The sequence below is a fragment of the Gossypium hirsutum genome, chromosome A09 (assembly GCF_007990345.1).
Source record: "Gossypium hirsutum isolate 1008001.06 chromosome A09, Gossypium_hirsutum_v2.1, whole genome shotgun sequence".
In the NCBI taxonomy this organism is placed as follows: Eukaryota; Viridiplantae; Streptophyta; class Magnoliopsida; order Malvales; family Malvaceae; genus Gossypium; species Gossypium hirsutum.
Window position 1 is genome coordinate 84,156,266 of NC_053432.1, and position 19,285 is coordinate 84,175,550.

General features: G+C 35.5%; 1 long non-coding RNA gene across 6 annotated transcripts; it reads left to right on the top strand.

Moving 5' to 3' along the window:
- The first annotated feature begins 5,276 nt into the window (after positions 1-5,276).
- On the top strand, positions 5,277-15,287 carry LOC107940924 (uncharacterized). 6 transcript variants are annotated; one of them, XR_001695513.2, is made up of 9 exons: positions 5,277-5,923; positions 6,340-6,513; positions 7,186-7,262; positions 7,470-7,689; positions 7,828-7,884; positions 7,962-8,043; positions 12,786-13,093; positions 13,209-13,301; positions 13,424-13,621. It is a non-coding gene; the product is annotated as an uncharacterized lncRNA (long non-coding RNA). The 6 variants fall into 6 exon arrangements; XR_005901466.1 differs by lacking the exon at positions 13,424-13,621 and adding an exon at positions 15,060-15,287 and having other exon boundaries at positions 5,277-6,513; XR_005901467.1 differs by lacking the exon at positions 13,424-13,621 and adding an exon at positions 15,060-15,287 and having other exon boundaries at positions 5,277-6,513; positions 12,786-13,088.
- Positions 15,288-19,285: the final 3,998 nt, after the last annotated feature.

A 19,285-nucleotide genomic window follows, 5' to 3' on the forward strand; every position in this document is an offset into this window, starting at 1 on the left:
TAAACACCATTTTGTTTCAAGTTCAAAACTTGGCCAATATACATATATACACTAGTAAAGCATCCTCTCCCTTTCCATCAATTCAACACATGCATTACTCATTAATATACAAAATTATATTCGGCCTTAGCACACAACTTGCTAGCCGATTCTTCTCCATCTAGCAACTAATGCACATATGTGCTCATTTGTTAGACTCTACTTCATCTAACAACAACCATATTTTCCCTTCTACTTCCTACCATGGCCGGATGCTCAAGATACCTCAATATCGAAACTTTTAGCTTGGATTGCTTAAAGAACTTGGTGATGAGTTCAAATTTACCTAACACCTCAAGCCTCATAACACATCTATATAGCTAACATGCTAATAGTCTCAAGGCTTCAACTAAAACTTTTGAAGCCTCTTAGTCAAATACTAACTCTCTAATAATCCCAAATCCATCCATGAGATAGTTAGAATTTAGACTAATCATCCAAGGGATGTATGAACTTTCAAAGTAGCACTAAACATACCTTAATCTAGTGAGCCTTCATAGCCGATTTTTCTCCAAGCTTATTCCCTTCATTTCTTTCTTCTATTCGGCCAAAGATGTTCAAGGATGAACACTTTTTTTTCTTTGTTTCCTTTCTTCCATTCACGGCAAAGGGGGGCATGGATGAGACCATTTTTTTTTCATCACTCCACCTTTTTGCATTACTTTAATCCTAACCCATTTTTTTATTCTTTCTAACATAACTCACTAACACAACATGTTTGCAACATGTTTCCACCCATAGCATGGCCGGCCACTATGCTTTAATTTTGGGTAATTTGACATGCAAACCCATCATTTCACAACATGCATTATTAGGCCACTTTACATTTGCCTAGCACATTTCCAAATTTTCTCACATAAGTCCTATTTGATAAAATTCACTTACTATTAACAAAATTCAAACATGAAATTTTCACACATGCATATGTACATATAATGAGCATCAACTATGACGGTTAATTATCTTTATGACTCGGTTTAGTGGTCCCGAAACCACTTTCCGACTAGGGTCACTTTAGGGGTGTCACAGGGTTACTCCCCCATGCAAGGCACCGTAGGAATAGACACTGGTTACTTTGTAGAGTTCCAAAATAGGGGACCCGGTTCCAAAACTGAAGGCAGGGTCAAATGGCCATCTATCAAGACAATCGATATAAATGAAGCCAAGAAATGGACTCCTGGCGTCTTTCTTGAAACTGAAACTGACAAATGGATTTCGCAAACTAGCACTCCTTGTTATCCTGACATGGTCCCTGGAGTGTGAACTCCCAAAACCATCGCCATTAGTATTCTTTTATTATCATTATTAGTAATCATGTTGTCGATTATTGATTAAGTTAAAAGATATTTTAACCTTAAGTATTTGTTATTTTAACTTATTGGTAATGATTATGTTTAAACTTTTATTCAAGTTATAATTATATTATAAAGTTAATAAATAAAGTTATAGTAACCTCCCCAACTCGGCCTAAACATTAGATCTGAATTCAGAAGATTATATTAGCCACCGAAATGACCTTGTAAGTTATCAGAATTTTTGAAAACGGTCATTTTAAAACATTTGATTATTTTAGAAGAAAACCTAGATAATTACCGATTTATTTACTATTCAAAATTCTTATTTATAATTTAGCAGCATAAAAGTAATAATAGTTTGTATTTTTAATAAAAACCAATGTTCATGCATAATTAATTAATATTCATATTTAAAAATCCTAAAATCAAATTAAATGTCATGCAGGCTGTAAAATAAAAACCAAATCCTAAGTTCTATATAACATGTAACAGCCCGTTTTCAATGAAATCGAAATAGTGGTTTCGGGACCATAAATCCAAGTCAGAAAGAAAATTTATTTTAATATTATTGCATGGTCTACATTATGATAGGAAAGACGTATGAAAATTTTGATAAGAAAATTTTATCGATTTTATGTATAATTAGGAGGAAAGGACCAAATTGCATAAAGTGCAAAAGTTGAATTCTAGTAGCTAAAAGGATTAAATAGTTATGGAATTCAAAACTTGAGGTCCTTATATGATAATTATACCATTAAGAGAAGTTAGTAGATATTTATGATAAATCATCCATGGAAATTTAAGAAAAGAAAAGGATTAAATTGGAAAGTTAAAAAATTAAAAGATGATAAGTTAATTAAAAGAATAAAATAAGTTTATTTCATCATCTTCTCCAAATTTTCTATGGAAACCCTAGCTTAGAAAAAGAGATTCAAGCAAGCTTAATTAGGTAAGTAATCATGTCCCGGTTTTAGTAATTTTTACATTTCTGAGATCGTAATAACCTAATCTATTTATTTGGGGATCAATTTGCAAAGTTATAAAAGTATTTAAAATTTTCCATGGATTATTATGCTGAAATTTTGAAATTTACGGTAGAAAATGAAAGGTTGTTGATAGATAAATGATAAACTGTAATTTATACATATTTTTACCCCATGCTTAACGCATTTTATGGATGATTTTTCCTTAGAATTAGTGAATTCGATGCTCCTAATGCCTTAATTTCATGTTTTATACTTAGGTGAGCATAGGAGAGCGAAAGGAACGAGAAACGAGCCAAAAATGGAGAAAATGGGCCAAAGTACGAAATCAACACGGCCTGGACTTCCTCACACAGACAGCCCACGCGGCCGTGTCAATTTGGCAGAATCGAAGCACGACTCACATGGGTAGAACACACGCCCGTGCCAATCTAACAGGCTCGACACGGCCTGAAGTAATCGCACACGGGCATGTCACATAGGCGTGTCCCTGCCGAGCCCAAGTTTAGTCCAATTCAGAAAAGGCCAATTTTGAGGGTTTTTAGGCATTCCAAAGCTTATAAATACAACCTGGAGGAGGAAGAAAAAGGGGAGGCACAGAGAGGAAGGAATGAATTACTTGAAGGAAGCCGATTGATCCATCTCAGAAGCCGAATTCATCGTCAAGACTGAATATCTCCCTTCAATTTCCCTTCAGGGTTTTGGGATTTCTTTATGTTTTGTATTCATTATTCTTCTGAGATGTTTTCCTTTTTAGTTATGAACTAAATCCCCTAAATACCTAAGGGGGATGAAACCTAAGACGAATCTTGTTATTATTTTCTGAATTGTATGATAAATATTTAACTTGTTCTTAATTATGTGTTCTTAATTCTTGTTTTGATATCCTAGGATACTGATTCAAGATAAGCTCTTATTCAGATGAGGAATAGACCCTGTCTAAGAGTACATTTGTCATAATTAAGCGGAGTTGCTTGCGCGCCTAGAGATAGGGTGACAAGATTTTGTCGGATTAGGGTGAAACCTAATAAGGGGATCCATAGATCGAGTTAATGCAACCCTAAGATGTTAATTAGAGAAAAGTCTTAATTATTCAATCTAGGGATTAGACATTATTAGTCTTGAATAGGAATAATAACATAACTTAAGGATCTCTACGGAACAAGTTAAATGAATAAATCGTCCGATTCAGAGTCAGAATAACAAGTGAAGTTTAGGTGGATTTTTCCTTAGGTATTGTCTTAATTCAATCGTTTTTCCAATAGTAATTCCCCAATTCTATTTTCTGTGAATTCTTAATTTAGACAATTAGTTAGTTAAAACAAACCCCCTTATTTTTAGGCTAGATAATAAAAAGACAGTCATTACTAGTACTTTTAGTTCCTTTGGGTTCGACAATCCGGTCTTGCTAAAGCTATACTACTATTCGATAAGTACACTTTCCTTCATCGTGATAAGAGTTAGTTTCAAGAACGATTCATTATAAATATTTAAAACCTGTCGCAAATATCGCGTATCAATAAACAACTTTTGTGAAGTGAATTTTGATGAAATCGTGATTTAGGGACTAAATTGTAAAGATATAAAATTCAATGAAATTTTCTAATTTTTATGAAATATATCGACTGTTTTTGTTATATGAAAAATTCGACTAGGCTTGGAATAAGGATTAAATTGCATGAATTTCATTTTCCGAGCCTAGGGATGAAATTGGAATTAATAAAAGTATAGGTGCAAAATTGTACTTTTTCCTAAAATGTGAATTTGAGTGAACTGAATATGAATTTCATTAAATTGAGTTAAATTTATCCGTATAGATCTAGATAGACCTAGTACGAAATTGGATCGAGGAAAATAAAAAGTTTCGGATTAGCAGATTCTCATATATGAACAAGTATCGAGGTAAGTTCATGTAACTATCACTATAGGAAAATAGGGCTTTAGCGGCGTTTTATCAAAAAACGCCGAAAAAATTATAAAAAACTGAGCAATAGCGACGTTTTTGCTAAAACGCCGCTAAAGACTAGAGCATTAGCGGCGCTTTTGGTAAAACGCCGCTAAAGACCAGAGCATTAGCGACGTTTTTGGTAAAACGCCACTAAAAGTCATATAACTCTTAAAATCCTAAACCCAAAAAAACATAAAACACCAATCTATAACCCCTAAAATAGTAAACCCCTAAACCCTAACAAGCCGTAAACACTAAACTATAACACCTAAAATCCTAAACGTCGCAATAGGTGCATTTTTAGTGGCGCTAGTTTAAATTATAGGTTAATGTTTGGGGTTTATGGTCTAGGATTTATGATTTAGGGTTTTGGATTTAGGGGTTGGGGTTTAGGGGTAAATATAGTGAACTACTTAACTTGTGTATCTTGGATTTTTTTATAATGTAAATCTAAATAAGATAAATATAAATTATTATTTTAAAAATATATATATCAAAATGGGTTAAATCCCAAAAGTATAAATTATGAACACAATTATTGATATAATATCATTTTATATTTATATATTACATACATAAATATTTATATTTATTCAATATAAAAATATATTGATGTATTTATTTTTTAAAACGTGTATGATTAAATCAAAATTAAAGTTTTAACTATACATTTAAACCACAATTAAAATTTCAAGTCTACAATTACACATTAAACCGAAATTCATATATAATTCTGAAATGTATCTCTATCAAAATTTAGGTGTATACATATAATTAAATATAATTTAAATTATTTAAGAGATAATGATAAAGTTTATATATATAAAAACAAAATAAAAAATTTTTAACAGAGCAAAAAAGTGAGAAAATGACTTTTTGTGGCGTTTTTATTAAAAATGTCGTAAAAAATAAACAATAGTGGCGTTTTTATAAAAAAAGCCGCAAAATTTTTTTACACAAAACGGTACCGTCTTGTTACCCAAAATGCATTAGACTTTTTCGTTCCCCCTTCCCCCCGAGATCCCAAAATTTGACAAGAAATCTTTCTTTCTTCCCTCCTTTCTTTCCCCAAAATCGGTTCCCTCCCCCCTCCCCAAAGAAATCCTAAAATTTCACTTGAAATTTCTTCTCTTTTCTTTCCCATTTTATTGTTCCCAAACCATTTCTCCCCTACCCCGATTCCCTTTATTTTTTCCCCCAATTTCCCCAAATTGGTAACTCCATGATGTTCTCTCTCTGATATGTTTGCTTATTGGATGTATTGCTCGGACTTTATATTGTTGTTTGAAATATCTTCACTGAAATTGGTCAATTGAACCCCTTATCCATGCCCGCCGATCCCAACCCCTCCTACGCCTTCAGCTCCCTCCGTGATCGTAGTAGGGACATTCTCAGCGTCGTCGTCGCTCTCCTCTTCGGCGTCGGCTGTGGCTCTCTCACTGCCGCCGCCATTTACTTGGTCTAGATTATCTTCACGGCCGTTGCGAGTACCATGAGGATGATGAGTCTGACGAAGAATTTAGCCCTAAAAAAATGGGGTATGTCAACATTCCTGCGAATCCTGCTGTTAACGTTAAGGAATCCTGCTGTTAACGTTAAAGATGATTAAGGTTGATGGCTGGAAAAGAAATCATCTTGTTTATTACTCAAAATTGTTGGTAAGGGTGTATGATTTATAGACTTGTAGATGTAACTAGAGCTCTACCATCAATAGATAGGAAAAGTTACTGGACAATTATACATTATTGTTTGATATATTTATTATTTTACTTAATATTTGACTATCTTTATATATGGACACTATTTTAGTTGTATAAGAACTAAGACTTTATCCTTTATATGTATCAGCAAGCCATAAAACATAAAGATTTAAGTAACCATAGGAAGTTACTATGGAATAGAAGGCTAGGATGCAATGCTCTATAATTTGAAATAATTTCTCTTCATCTGGCCTCTTAAATTTTCATGGAATCTCTACACCTAGGATTCTACTCCTCAATGATTGTCTTCTAAAGATCACCATTAACAGTGAGCATGTTTATGTTTCTAAAAGAAAGTTATTTTGCATTTGAAGTATTTGTTTCAAGCTAATTTAGGGTTGCCAGTGACGTCTTGGTTTAATGGCAAGGAGGAGGCTATGGGACTTTGAGATCCCTAGTTTGAGTCTCACCATGTGTGGGCTTAGTGTATTTTGGAGATGGACAGATGTATTTTGGAGATGGGAGCCATACATGCTGGTGACTTCATGGTGAGTTCCTCTCTTTGCCATATGTTTGGGAGCATTTCCATGGTTGAATATTGAATTATTTATTTTTTCTTACCATTTATGGTTGCTGCTGACTTTATTTTGTTTAATTATTAGAGGCGTTTAAGTTGATTAACTGCTTGATTGGGAAAGAATTAGAAATGTTTGAGTTATTATTCGAATGGTGAACTAAAGAAAAAGAAGCTGATAGAGCAGTAACTGACAATTATGGTTGAGATTTTGCAATAATTGCATACTTTTTAAAGATGATTATTATAATGGTGACTTATGAAATGTTGGTAGTGAGAACCAACACCTTTTGGGAATATGGATGTTTATAAGTATCTTGCTATTTATTTTCTCGAAATCATTAGTCAACTTCATTGATAGTTCGGGTATTCCATGTTCTTGCCAATTAGGTAGATCCTTGCAACCAAATTGTTCATTCAATTCGGTTACTTGTCTTTTGCATGTTTTGGAAAGTTTAAAGACACTGAAAGGAAAAGAAATAAAATAAAATGATTCTCCTTTACATTATTCCATGACTTCTCACAGATGTCATCTTATTTTCTCCCATTGTTTATCTTTACTGCTTTTTTAACTCTTGGAGCTTGATAAGATGAATGTTTTATTCACTTAATATATACTTGCTAACAAGTTGCATAATTTTCGCAGGCAGAGCCCTATATCAATTGCAGCTGCTGTTATTTATATAATAACATAGCTTTCGAATGATAAGAAGCCACTTAAAGGTTTGATATTATTTCCTTCTTACTTATTAACTAAAATTAAGATGTTTCATGTACTCCTTTTAGGTGCTGAGGTTTTATATCGAATAACCCAACATGGTGTCTAAGCAATGTGTTTGTGTATTAAAATTTAAAAAAAAAGAACGGTGACATCAAAAAATTTTGAGCTACTGTTATGTTTCTCTGAAAAATGAACAAATGAATGCGCAGATATTTCTGCTGCTACGGGAGTTGCGGAAGGGACAATCCGAAATTCATAAAAGGATCTTTATCCCCATGTGTCCAAGATAATACCAAACTGGTATGCCAAGGAAGAAGATATCAAGAACCTATGCAGTCCTTGAATTACAGAACAGACAATAATGGAGATACCACAAACAAAACCCTCAAAGTGCTGAGTTCTCTCTCTTGGGATCTCGTGGAACTCTCGGTACATTCTGATAATGATGTTCTATTTTTTTTTATGCGTGTTTGAAGTTTTAGCAAATATTTTGAGGCTGTATCATTGATGTTTATCACCTATAATTTATTCCACTAGGATTCTTTATATCTTTCTTACATTTGGCAGATTAGTACGCATAACACCTGGCGTAGGTAGATTTGTTGCTAGGAGTTACAGTCCAAGGTGAGAAAAATCTCTCCACAACTAAGGTTCTTTCTACCGTAAATTATTGATAATTATTTACTACTGATTGCTTGCAGACAGTTGGTCAGCGCGTCACCTGGAATTCCATTATTTGAGATTTTTGTGGTTAAAAAAGATGAAGAAATATATCTTATGCAGGTAAAGTAGTAATGTGCCTTAATTTATTATTATTTTTTGTTTGGGGCAAGGGGCATAAATTGATTCTAAATTATGACATCTTCAAAATTTGGTGAATTCAGAGTATTTAATGATACCATGAGTCATGAGTGCAGTTAAATGCTGTGTGTGGTTTGTTTGCTTTGTGTGGCTTTTTGCTGATTGATATGAGTTGAAATACTTTGGCACCATGCCTTAGTGGCATCAACTAGTACGACCACGTTTGGAGGGATCTTGAGTCTTAGATATGTGGAACCTCTTCGAGAGAGATTTGGGTTAATCCACTTTGACTCTGGAATTCCATTAGGTTGGTTAAGTAGCTGCTAGTGTCACGGGCCGCAGCTCAAAGCCCGTGACCATCGCACCAAATGCATCCAATGGAGGTCTATTGCTCAGATGGGGATCATTTGGCTCACGAGAACTGGCTCGATTCAATGAGATACTAAAGAAGCCTGTCAGATTGAAGCCTGGTTGGCCCGATAGCGAAGAGATGGCAACTTAGGCTAATAGGGTAACTAATCTTAGAAGATATGATATTATAATCTTAGAGATCTTAGATATGATATAGAATCTTATAAGATATTATTTTATAAGATTACATATCTTATCTAAGATATGGAATCTTCGAAGATATGATATTATATTCTTAAAGATTTGATGGTAGGTAACCTTTAATCTCGTCCGTCGATGTAATTGTATCTTGACCGTCGGTTTTGGGGGAGCTCAAGTATAAATAGAGAGCCTCCCCCTCATTTGTACACACTCCATTCATTGTTTCATTATTCTTTGTGAATAAGAGAATAGAGAGCATTTACTCAAACACTTTGTGTGCGTCCCTTTCTTTTGTTCTTTATAAGCTTCTTTTGGCATAAGTTTGCTTCCGCTGTACGAGTTGGTGCCTTGGAGGAGTTCTTAAGGAATCCTTATTCGAGTAAAGGCTGACTTGGGCGAGTTTGGACGAGCAAATCGCCTAAGGTCGCACGGATCGCGAGACGAAAGGTCCAGCCCCGTGACAAGTGGTACCAGAGCTAGAGTTCGAACCAAGAAGTATCCGAGCTATTGGTTCAAAGGCACTGTTGGGATGTCGAAAGATGTCGTTGGTCAGAGTGAGCCAATGGAGACCTGTGGGAGGGCTAGAAAATCCAGTCGCTCGAGGGAAATGCTGACAGCTTTGGAAAATTGAGTGGTGAATCTCGAGGAATCCGTAGGGAACGTGAAAGAGACGCTTGAATTGGTCGAGGGACGCACAGATGGGTTAGACTCAATGGTGGAGCAACTCAGAGATTTTGTGTTGGATTCTCTCGGTGCAAATAGGGAAAAGATAACGGAATTACTCGAGTCCACTGAGGTAAAACTGGCAAAGAGGGATGAAGCTCTCGAGGATATGGTGCTAGCCATGCAGAAAGAAATGGAGGAGCTCAAAGGGGAGCTCGCGATTTACAAAGTCGCTTTGAGTAATGGGATGTTGTCTTCAAGGCCGAAGCAACATGCAATGGATGTTCCCAAACCGGAGAAGTTTAAGGGTGCACGATCCGCGAGGGATGTGGACAACTTCTTGTGAGAAATGGAGCAATACTTTCGAGCGATGGGCATCGAGGATGATGGCATTAAGGTAAACACTGCTTCGATTTACTTTTCTGATGTTGCTCTCTTGTGGTGGCGACGTAGGTCCACGGATGAGAAACGTGGAGGAACGACTATTGGAACTTGGGAGGAGTTTCAAGGAGAGTTGAAGAAGCAGTTTTACCCTCAATTTGCCGAGAAAGAGGCTTGAGCAAAGTTGCGTCGTCTCACGCAACAAGACATTGTTCGGGAGTATGTGCAGGCATTTAGCGAGTTGATGCTTCAAATCTCCGACTTGAGCGAGAAAGAAGCATTCTATTGGTTCGAGGATGGGTTAAAGCCGTGGGCAAAGCAGGAGTTGCGAAGGCAAGGAATCACCGAACTTACTGTAGCCATGGCCGAAGCAGAGTCCTTTGTTGAGCTTGATCCAGCGGGAGACAAGCTTGAGGCATCTAAGCCCAATGGAAGGGGCAATGGTGAGAGAAACCATGAAGAAGATGAAAGGGGACATAGCGATGGGGGCAACAGTACTGTTAGCACAAGTGACAACGGGAAACCACGAGATGCGAAGCGGGGATTAGACAACCCAAGGGACAAGAGGAAGAAGATGAAATGCTTCCTTTGTCAAGGACCACACATGGCGCGTAAATGTCCAAATAAAGTGATGGTTTCGGCAAAGAAGGATGAGCCGAAGGAAGAGGCAAAGCCTACCGAGGGAAATACATCGAAAATCAATTCGATGGTGCTCATTCCTGGGAAAAGAAATGAAAATGGGTTGATGTTTGTAGACATCAACATTGCGGGTCAGAAGCGGAGTGCTCTTATTGATACGGGAGCATTGAACTTGTTCATGTCGGAAAAAGCTGCGAAGAAGCTTGGTCTGTCGATTAGGAAATCGAATAAGAAGATCAAGGTAGCAACTTCTGAGAAAGCCCCAACTGTGGGAGTAGTTCGTGATGTGGAACTACAAATCGGCGAATGGAAGAGCAAGGAAGAATTCGAGGTAATCCAATTAGATGATTACGATTTTGTGCTTGGCTTAAACTTCCTTGTCAGGATTCAGGCAACTCTGCAACTAGGGGCCGATCAAATCCATATTGCCACTGGTCCATCAACAAAGAGTATTGTGCCGGTGCATCGGGATGTGAAAGTTGGGACTAAGGTGTTATCGTCAATCCAACTAGTCGAAGATGTTTCGTATGGGAGAAACATTAAATCGGCAAAACGGAATACTACGAAAGCCTCTTCGGAAGTGTTAGTGGCGCAAGGGACCGATATGAAGCCTGCGGGATCGACTGTGGAGCTGACACCTTTAGGAAAGGTGGGTTGTGCATCGGGCTTCAAGGGAAAAGGAGCGATGCAAGGACAGTCGAGACGAGTAAATGCTACGAGTAAGGTACATTGCAAACACTCTGATAGTGTTTTGAATTCTAACTTGTGTACTTGGCGAGAATGTAGGGGCCCTTTCGAAGTTCTTGAGCAAGGAGGCCAAGAGGCTGTGGGCAAAGCGAAGCCAAGTGTAGTGAATCATGAGGATTCTGTTTGAGGGAAGTTAGAATGTGGGCAAGAGAGTGACATAACTCCTTGTCGTCGAGATGTACAAACGAGTAGGACGGCTCGAGTTAAGAAGCGACGGAAGCCGAGGCAAAAGTCCCAAATAAAGGGAAAGGCTAAGGCGTCGAGACGAGATCGAGACGAATCAAGCCAGCGCCATTCAGAAGTCGCAACGAGGACGTTGCGAGAATGGGTGGGGGAGAATGTCACGGGCCGCAGTTCAAAGCCCGTGACCATCGCACCAAATGCATCCAATGGAGGTCTATTGCTCAGATGGGGATCATTTGGCTCACGAGAACTGGCTCGATTCAATGAGATACTAAAGAAGCCTGTCAGATTGAAGCCTGGTTGGCCCGATAGCGAAGAGATGGCAACTTAGGCTAATAGGGTAACTAATCTTAGAAGATATGATATTATAATCTTAGAGATCTTAGATATGATATAGAATCTTATAAGATATTATTTTATAAGATTACATATCTTATCTAAGATATGGAATCTTCGAAGATATGATATTATATTCTTAAAGATTTGATGGTAGGTAACCTTTAATCTCGTCCGTCGATGTAATTGTATCTTGACCGTCGGTTTTGGGGGAGCTCAAGTATAAATAGAGAGCCTCCCCCTCATTTGTACACACTCCATTCATTGTTTCATTATTCTTTGTGAATAAGAGAATAGAGAGCATTTACTCAAACACTTTGTGTGCGTCCCTTTCTTTTGTTCTTTATAAGCTTCTTTTGGCATAAGTTTGCTTCCGCTGTACGAGTTGGTGCTTTGGAGGAGTTCTTAAGGAATCCTCATTCGAGTAAAGGCTAACTTGGGCGAGTTTGGACGAGCAAATCGCCTAAGGCCGCACGGATCGCGAGACGAAAGGTCCAGCCCCGTGACACTAGGTTATCGATCATAGTTCATAACTTCCTTTCTGATCCAATCATAGTATAGAAGGGTCTACAGATTGATAAGATAAACAGAAAAATGAAGGCCTTGCTAATTAGAATCAGTCTTTTTTTTTGGGTAAAGTAGAAAATGAACAAAAAGAAAGAAAGAGAGCATGTTTTCCTTGGCTAGGAAGATCTTGGTACAACAGTAGCTCAAGGACCTTTCAGTTATAGTTCATGGTTAGATATATTGTTCATAAGTGTTTATCTAAGTACTTAATTGGGGCTTCCTTTGTGTGTTTTGCTTGTCATCTTTTTCACGAACACCATATCTGAATTGCTTTTGGATAAGTGCTTTGCTGCATGCTGCTTTCTCTGTTTCGCATCATGAAACAGTTCTGGGTGTGTTTGTTCAGTAACTGAGCCTTGCTGCAGTAGGATAAATTTTTTGGATTATATAATTTGGTCCATGGAATCTTGAAATTCTGGATTAAATATTTTGGGTGGTAAATCTGCCTAAACATGGATATTCTTAGACGTGTAATGTTATTCCTGTGTAAGTTTGGAACATGATATTTTCATTTTATTTAACTGTAAGTTGGTTTATGGATGCATATACACATGTTATGTATCTATTTGCATGTTAGTCTTCGGCATCTCTTAACCAGTGTGTGATGTATATCTCCTGTAAAGTGATCTAAAGTCTTCTAATACAATCTGTTGCAGGTAGTTTATTTGCAGCGTGCTAAAGGAAGTTCTATGAATAGTACCACCTCACCTTCCAGGCCTACAAATACCCCATCCTATGACCATGAAAAGCTACTTACCAGAAAATTTTTGATTAATTCAATCTATCTATTGGACGTTTTCAGTAAACCATTAAGCATGCTCTAATGCTCATACAGACCAAGGCATGAACCCTGTTATTGAATTCTTTCATTTTCTTCCCTAGGTTGCATTATGAGAAGCAATGCTATCTGATATATTGTGTTCAATATGAACAATGTATGTCAATGTATTGAATTTGGTGTAAGGTTTGCCTGAATATCTCTGCTATTTCATTCATTTGACTTTATTTAGAACCTCGTATTGAGTACGTTAATTCATACTTTTGAGACTTTTAATTGATGGGAAAACTTTAAAATACAGGTTGCATGTTACAAAGGTCAAGGAAGAATAGCAGAATTTGTTTTCCGTAACCCGCGATGGGTCGATGGCGAACTTCTCCAACTTAATGGCAAGGTAATAAAATATTCAGAACTTTATGCTAATAATATGATGTGACTTGCAACTTAAAATTATTTTGTTGAGTTTTCAAAACTATATGAATTGAAGGAAAATCCCTTGTGGATGGTCATATGCAGGGCATTGGACCCTATGTCAAAGGAGCTGATCTAGGTTTCCTTTACATTGTGCCCGAGCAAAGTTTCCTTGTGCTACACAATCGTTTAATATATAAATATATTTGTATAAAGTAGTTTAATTTTTTTACTAATTTAAATATTTTTTTATTTTTATATTTGTAAAAGAACTTAGTTATAAAATAAAAAATTTTAAATTTAGTTTGGTTCAGATGATTATAGTTTTCTAACTTACAAACAGTGAATCAAATTGAAATCAATTTATTTGAATAAATTAAAATTAAATTGAAATAATGAATTTTAATTTTTTTATATTTTTCATGACCTTTATAATATTTTGTAATATTTTTTTTTGAATTTCATGACTTTTAGCGGCGTTTGTGGGAAAAGCGCCGCTAAAGGTCATGATCTTTAGCTGCGTTTGTGGGAAAAGTGCCGCTAAAGGTCATGATCTTTAGCGGCGTTTGTGGGAAAAGTGTCGCTAATGGTCATGATCTTTAGCGGCGTTTTTTTAAATAAATGCCGCAAACTTTAATGGCGCTGTTTATAGAGGCGTTTTTTGCGGCGCTTGTAAAAGCGCTGCTAATAGTTTTAGTGGCGCTTAGAAGCGCCGCTAAAGACCTTAAAAAACGTCGCTAAAAATCAATTTTGCTGCAGTGTATATTGTGTACATTTACATGTCTGAATTGAATATAGTATAAGTAAATTGTGAATTTGTTATGAATATCAAAATGATTATATATCCGACATGTTTGAGAAATGTTAAGTCCCGTCTGAACAAATGAAAATCGATGGTTGCAAGTTTCTCGATTGGTTGTGATGTAGCATATGTTGCAGAAACACCATAGCTTGAAAGACCATCCCGTTATAAGCCCTCTTGAGCTTCCCGTTATATGGTTCTTGCGAACTTCACGTTATGGTTCTTCGGAGTGTCTCGATAGGTTGTGATCTTACATGTGTTGTAGAAACACCTTAGCTTTTATGAGCTTTATGATATGGGCTTTTCGTGAGCTTCTTGTTAAATTAGCTCTTTATGAGCTTCCCGATAGTGCTCGCTTGAACTTCCCAGGATATGGTTATCTGGAGCTTTCCGATAGGCTCTTCGTGAGCTTCCCGATTAAAAGTTCTTTGTGAACTTCCTAAGTATGGTTCTTATGAGCTTCCTGTTATAGTCCGGATAAGCTTCCCGTTACATGGCTCACATGAGTTTCTTGTTATACGGCTCGAGAGAGTGCTTCCTGTTTAGGTGTTCTCATGAACACTTCTTAATGTCAATTGACGGATTATAGATTCGTACACTTCATGTGTACTACCGGATATCCATCGATATTTCATAAGGTTCAACGGTCAAAATTTCGATAGAAGTTGAGATAATGTCTGAAATAAATAATAATATTAACTGCTTGAAATTACATAGAATTGTTTACATGATGAGCTCATCTTTGTTATTTGAAAATACTTGGAAATCATGACTAACTTGCTTGATGAGTATATGTGTTTAAGCAAATGGCCAATTTGCTTTGGATACATGTTGTTTGTATGTTTACTTTAAATGAACCTGAGTGGTAAGTTAAATTTCCGTTATGCGAACTTACTAAGCATTAAATGCTTACTTGGTTTTCTTTTCTCTGTTTTATAGTGCTCGGAAGCTCATAAAGGTTGGAAATTGGTCGGAGCATCATCACACTATCCTTCAGATTGTTTTGGTATAAATAGCAAACTTTTTTTTGGTATAATGGCATGTATAGACTAAGTTGGCTATGTAAATGGTTGTTTGTATCTAGCTATTGGAATGGCTAGTGATGACATATTTGATGTATATGTAAGAGGATATATCATGTTTAATATATGTATATTTAGTAAGGTTGAATTGAATTCTGATAAATTTACATGATTACACAATTAGGTAAGTTGGAATACATGAACATATGTGATGATATGTCATACATAATACTTGTATTTGGCTTGATTTAAATGTATTGAATTGGTTGGTGAATATACTTAAATATTGTTGTAGGTGGAAAGCAAAATGGGTGAGAAATATGGCCTATTTTCGTCCACACGGGCAAAGACATGGGCATGTGTCTCAGCCGTGTGCGACACACGGCCTTGCACACGGGCATGTGGCTGGGTGTGTGACACAAGTCAGAGAGTTACACGGGTATGAACACGTGTTAGGATATGGCCGTGTGCCTTACATCGAATGCCCACACGGCTTGGAACATAGGCATGTCACTCACACGGCCTACCTACACAGGCGTGTGTCCCCTACATTTAAGAAAAATTTTGAAAATTCTAGAAAAATTTTCTGAGTTCTCGATTTAGTCTCGACTTGTTTCTAATACATATATTGGGCCTCGAGGGTCCATTTAAGGGAAAATATAATTGAATATGTTTGGTTTCGATTATGAATAGTAAATGAAATGATTTAATCGTAATTATTCTATAAACTACGGTAATGCTTTGTAACTTTGTTTCGGTGTCAGATATGGGTTAAATGTGTTACATAACAGTTCAAAATAAAATATTATATTCATTGAATAATTAAATAAATAAAATAATGAGCCTAAAATAATTTTATAATTAAAAACGAGCCGAGACTCTAGATGCCATGTTCGTGTCCTAACCTGGTGAGTTATCTGTAAGTATGAAAATTTAAGGGGGAGTGAGCTATAACACTCAGTGGGAGTTCCATCACAAGAAAATCATTGCAAATTAATAAACTAAGCATACATAATAACAATTTTTAGTACGATAATAATCATATGATATAACGATATTTTTGGCAGTTCAACAACCATACTTATATGTGTCGATGCAATGCTATACAAGTTAAGTTTATCAGTAAAGATAGGTCCTACCCCACCGCTACACTCCACAGTAAGAGTTTCCCAGAAATCTTATATCTCGGACACTCTAATTTGTGGATGAACCACAAGTGTTCCAGGTTAATATGCTACCAATAGTTGTGAATACACAATGGGTTTGCAGATAGAAGTTGCTAGTAAAAGATGTGGATAAACCACTAGTATTTGCAGGTTAATACGCTGCCAATGGTTGTGAATACACGGGTTTGCAGATAAAAACTACCACTAATTTGTGGATAAACCACCAGTGTTTTGTAGTTAAAATTGCCAGTATTTCCTCTTTAAAAAGAATCCTACCCTATGCAATATAGTATGACATGTAAGTATCAATACAGTACAGAAACAATAGACATGTTTGTCCTGGATTTGGTATGTCAATATAGTAAGCATGCTATTCACGCAATTAGTAATTTTGCGATACTAGTAAAAATAACAATTAATCAGTAATTTAGTCATAGAAGACATGTATTCATCACATATCATGCACATATAGTAATAATCTAATAAATCAAACAATTTATTCCACGTTATTCATAATATCAGAGACTTAATTAAAAGAAATAAAGCACTAAAAACAATTCAATGATCATGCATGGATTAAATTGAACAATTTACAAAAATTTTGGGAAAAATTGTAAAATGGGGGCACATGGCCGTGTGGAGGGGTTACATGGTGGTATGGTTAGGCCGTGTAATAGATTGTGGCTGTGTGGAATTTACAAAATCAAGGTACAGGGGAGACACAATTATGTGGCAGGCCGTGTGAGAATCGAATATCCTAAGGTTTCAGGGGGACATGGTCGTGTGAGGGGTCGTATGGTCCACATGTGTATCCCACATGCCCGTGTGGTTGGCCATATGACCTTATTTCGAGGTATGATTTATCCCAATTCGCTTGTAAAATAACATACATTCCACCGGGATCTCGAATGACATCCCTCACAATCAAATTTGGTCTGATGCACCTGTAACGGGTCCTTCAAACAATATTTATACACGGGTTAATGTTTATTTTCAAAATCTATCAAGATTACCAGGAATTTCAGCAAGATTCGTAGAATATTCATCAATTAAAATGAAAGATTAGCATCAGATGCAAAAACTACGAGAATTTGGGATTAGTTATCAGAATTTAATTGAACTTGCCAACAATTCTTAGCAAGGATTAAGAACATTTCTAATGGCGACTATAAAACCGATTAAAAAATGTCTTAAATCGAGAATAGATTTTGATCCGGGAAGAAATAATAAATTCAGCAATGGAGAGAAAATATCTTGCAAAGAAGAAGCTAAGAAAGAAAAGAGAGAAGAAGTAGGGAAAAAGAAATAAAAATTTTCTGTTTGGTTTGGAAAAGGAAACAAGTGTTCAAATGCAATTAGGAAAATGATTAAATATTTAGGGGTTTCAAACTTTTAGGGGGTTGGATAGCAATTTATCCCTGCTTCCGAAAATAAAAGGATAATGAAGGAGAGTGATTAGGCTTGATCTTGAGCATGCAAGGGAAAAGTGTAAAGACTTAATCATTGACTTGTTGCCCATAATTTGTTAAGTTTTTACTCTAAATTATATATGTTTTAATGTGGTTTTCATCCTAAGTTGCTAAAAATAAAAGGAAAAAAAATGAGAGAAGAGTGAATAGAACCTAAGACCTTTAAAAAGTACACTAATTACTTAACCATGAAGCCTAGGTTAATTTTTGATTAATTATTTCAATTAATCTTCTATATTTCAAGGCGTGACAGTTATAACTAAGAATTATAATTAATTTATAAATATTTTTAAATATCAATTTAATAATATGTTAGAAAAAAAATATTCTTATCAGTTCAAAATTTTTTCAACTCATATATATATTATAGATGATTAGATATCAAATTTAATTATAAAAACTTAAAAAGTCCAACCCGCCGGCATACATGTAAATTACCATCAACCTAACGCTTCGTTTGTTTGCTAGTAAAATATTTTCCGGAAAATGATTTCTGGAAAATGATTTACTTTTCTGGAAATGATTTAATTTTCTGGAAATGATTTACTTTTCTGGTGTTTGAATGAATCTGTGTAAAATATTTTCTATTGTTTGGCAGATTTCCTGAAAATATTTTCCGGAAAAGCTATTTTTATATATATTAATAAATTTATATTTTAAATTATTTTTACATATATTGCAATGATCAAATTAAATATATAATAATACTCAACTATTGCATTGTTCATTCTTCATTCGGATTTATTGCATTGTTGCTCTAGATTTAGATAGAGCTTCATACTTCATCCGGATAAATTGCTCAAAAACTCCAACAAATGTAACTTTATAAAGAGGACCGAAAAATCAGAAAGAAAACCATTTGTTTGACTATATAGAGCTAATAATTTATGCATGAACTCGAATGTTGGATCACATAAACAACATTTTGCAAGAGAACAGAAAAGATACATGACAAATGCACTTAAATGGGGGCATGCATACCCATGTTACGCCAGTGCATGAAAACTTACCTAAACAATACCTAGAACATCAATAAGCCTGCACCTTGCAGAGGAAACAACAAAGCAAAGAAAGATTATAGCACTATAATGGAATTTTCTCCACCAATGAAGATGGCTATTTCAAGCAAACAAATGGCTCTGAGTTTTAATTGATTTGTGCATTCATGAAGCTAAAAAGAAGAGCACATATGAATTTCTTGATGGACATTTTATAACTTTCAATAATTAGGTGATCAAAAAGATAATTTACTAATAATTGAGTGATATTTTTTAACTTTGCATAGTTAAGTGACCAAAAGGGAAAAAAACCATAGTTAAGTGGCCTCTACTATAATTTACCCAAAGATATATAAATACACTTGCAGCAATATTTCTTATTTCAATTTTTGAAAAATTTAAACTTTTAATTAAATTAATATTCGATTAAAGTAACATTTTTAACTTAAAAATGTTCTAATTTTTACCAGCAATCTTGGCTGTTCTTTCCTAAAAGAAAAAAAAAAGAAC